Below are 3,259 nucleotides of genomic sequence, written 5' to 3' on the forward strand. Positions count from 1 at the left end.
AGGAAGGAAGGAAGAAAGAATATATATTATATATAATGTGTGTATGTATGTGTGTGTGTGTGTATACATATACACACATGCGAGAGAACTGCTTCTGAAGTCAAACAACTTAGCTTCCCATTCAGCCTATAAAGCTTAGTATACATGTGACCTTGGGCTGGTCACTTAATGTCCTCAGCCTCAGTTTCTTAACTTGTAAAATGAAACAGTTAAATTACATAACTTTTTGGCTTCCTAAATCTATAATAGTGTGGCCAAATTTATTGTATGTCTTTGAAAACCTGAAACTTGGAAGAGCTTGTTAAGCATCTTATACCATTTGTGGAATGCCCACTTTGGACAAGGACAGCCATTTATGTGGTGTAGGACTCACCCTATGTCCTAGACTTCAGTTGTACCCCTCCCCCAACCCCAAGCTATCCTCTGCTGGTACAGTCAGGTGTGCCAAAAGTGAGATGCTGTTCAGGCCATAGCCCTCCTTGGGAATGAGTCTGCCAGCACAAGTGGACCTCTGAGAAGGAGTTCTACGGTATTTTCACAGTGGCTCTACTGATCACAACATCTAACCCCCCACCAAGTCAGGGGAAGGTTTAAAAAAAAGACTCAAATACTTCTGCAGCAACTTGTCTTTTCAGTTGAGCTAAAGGTGGGTAAGAGAGGTAATTGGTGGATCGCATTTCATTCCTTTGGGATATTCACATTCCATCAGCCCCTGCAGCTGATGGAAAAGCTCCCTCCTCTGAAACACGCATGAATTCTTATTGTTTGTCACATAAAAGGGGGAGATCAAATAGTGCTTTTTATATATAGGAAGGCTTTCAATTCTCAAGGGTGGTGGTGGGCTTTAGGAAGGCCAGGGGGAGGGCACTTGGGGGAGAGAAGATGGCAGCAGCAGCAGAGGCCATGAGCGGTATCATGGAGAGTTTTGTGGCCACATTGGCTGATGGGATGAGGCTCCAGCCTTCCCTTGAGGAAGAGTCATGTGCACAGTCTGAGAGCAGTGAGAAGCCCAGTGCTGAGGCCATGACATCCAAAAACTATTACTTCAACTCCTTTAAAAAAACAAACCTCAATTTATTTTGCTACATTTTAAGTTCTGAACTTCTGAACTCTCCCTCCCTTCCCACCCTGCACTAGAGAAGGCCACCATTAGACAGATACATAAATATATGTAAAGCCATACTAGATATACTTCTATTTATCAGTTCTTTCACTGGAGGTGGATAGCATCTTTCTTTGAAGTTGATTTGAGTATTTATAATACTCAGAATAAGTCGGACATTCACAATTATTCTTCAAACAATGCTACTGTTACTGTATACAACATTCTCTTGGTTTTGCTCATTTCACTCTCCATATTTCGTGCAAATGGTTTTGGTTTTTTTAACCAACAGTTCATTATTTCGTACAGCATAGTCACATTCCATCGTGTTGCTTTGACTCTTACGCCACTTTGAAACTCACAAGGATATGCTCAAGGAGGAAGTGCAGACACTCACTGTAATTCCACGGTCCATAATCAACGCCTGTTCAAAGACAAGGTAGTGCTGGACATGAGTCCAGGCACTGGCATCTTCTGCACGTCTGTGACTAAGGCGGGGCCCAAAAGCTCACTTGAGATTGAGTGCTCCAGTATTTCTGACTACGCTGTCAAGATTGTCAAGGCCAACAAGCTTGTGGTGACGAGCATCAAGGGGAAGGTGCAGGAGGCAGAGCTGCCTGTGGGCAAGGTGGATGTGATCACCAGTGAGTGGACAGGATACTGCCTTTTCTATGAATCCAAACTCAACATTGTCCTACACACCCGAGGCAAGAGCCTGGCCTCTGTTGGACTCATCTTCCCTGACTGAACAACACTGTATGTGAGTACCATCAAGGGCCAGCAGTATAAAGACTATAAGTTTAGCTGGTGGGAGAATGTCTGTGGCTTCGATATGGCCTATATCAAGGATGTGGCCATCAAGGAACCTTTCGTTGATGTGGTCGACCCCAAGCAGCTGGTGACCAATACCTGACTCATCAAGGAGGTGAACATATACACAATGCACATGGACAACCTGACCTTCACCCCTGCCTTCTGTCTGCAAGTGAAGAGAAATGATTATGTCTATGCCCTGATTGCCTATTTCAACGATGAATTCACATGCTGTCACAAGTTCACTGGCTTCTCCACTAGCCCTGAGTCTCCTTACACACACTGGAAGCAAACAATCTACATGAAGGATTACTTCACCACGGAGATGGGTGAGGAGATCTTTGGTACTGTTGGCATGCTGCCCAATGCCAAGGACAATTGAAACTTTGACTTTCCCATCAACTCGGGCTTCAAAGGACAACCCTGCACTCAGGGTGAGCTGAACTGGCCCAGCAGGCTGATCCCTGGGCCTCTGCCCCCAGCTGGGTCACCTAGGCCATGCCTGCTGCCTCCACCAGCCCACTCCACATGGAACTGGCCATGACCTTGGGCCCCATCCTTCCATGGGGGCTGATGGTTTGGGTCCAGCTTGATGATTTGGGGCTCCTAGCCCTTTCCCCCTGTCCTTTGTTCTCCACTCCCAAGCCTTGCTCCCTCCCAATGGGTGAGTGAGAGGGGCCCAGGAATGACATCGTGGTTGTGTTTTTCATAACTTATGTTTTTCTATGGTTTCATTCATGACAATAAACCATCAACCGCAGGGGGAACAGAGAGGCTCAGAATAGTTTCAGGACCTGGCAGAATTTTTTCCCCCCAAAATTGCAAGAAAGGTAGAAAATTAAAGAGAAACAATGTAAAGAAGGGATTCAGAGGACCAGAAGATGTGAGAGAGGGAAGGAAGGGGAGAAGAAAGCTGAGGACAGGCTAAAAATCTTTCCATGGGATTTATATTGAAATGTAAAAAACTAAATAAATCATGTCTGTGATATCTGCTGCAAAATGAATTATAGTAATGTGATTTTAAATTTAATTTTCATGTTATTAATTTTAAACATTTATATTCTTTAAAGATACTAAAGTCACATTTACATCACAATAAGTAGTAGTGAGACACAACCTCACAAATTTTATTTATATATATATATACATGTCATTTGAAAATTGCAACAGATTTGTAAAGTAACATATTCCAAATAAAATCCAAGATGCCGCTGCTGTTTGTTTTTCACCGGAAGGCAGCCTTTTAAATTTTTTATGTTTGACATGAGATCTTGCTTATTTGGAAACCAAGAAAGTATAGTTAGAATTCATTTTAAAATAAATTGCATTGTTTTGTAACATATA

The 3,259-nt window shown here is 43.1% G+C and overlaps 1 pseudogene; it reads left to right on the forward strand.

Annotated features, from left to right (window-relative positions):
- Positions 1-876: 876 nt before the first annotated feature.
- LOC110223018 (protein arginine N-methyltransferase 1-like) lies at positions 877-2,587 on the forward strand (annotated as a pseudogene).
- Positions 2,588-3,259: the final 672 nt, after the last annotated feature.

Source organism: Phascolarctos cinereus, unplaced genomic scaffold (genome assembly GCF_003287225.1).
Source record: "Phascolarctos cinereus isolate Bilbo 61053 unplaced genomic scaffold, phaCin_HiC Scaffold_9;HRSCAF=440, whole genome shotgun sequence".
Taxonomy (NCBI): Eukaryota; Metazoa; Chordata; class Mammalia; order Diprotodontia; family Phascolarctidae; genus Phascolarctos; species Phascolarctos cinereus.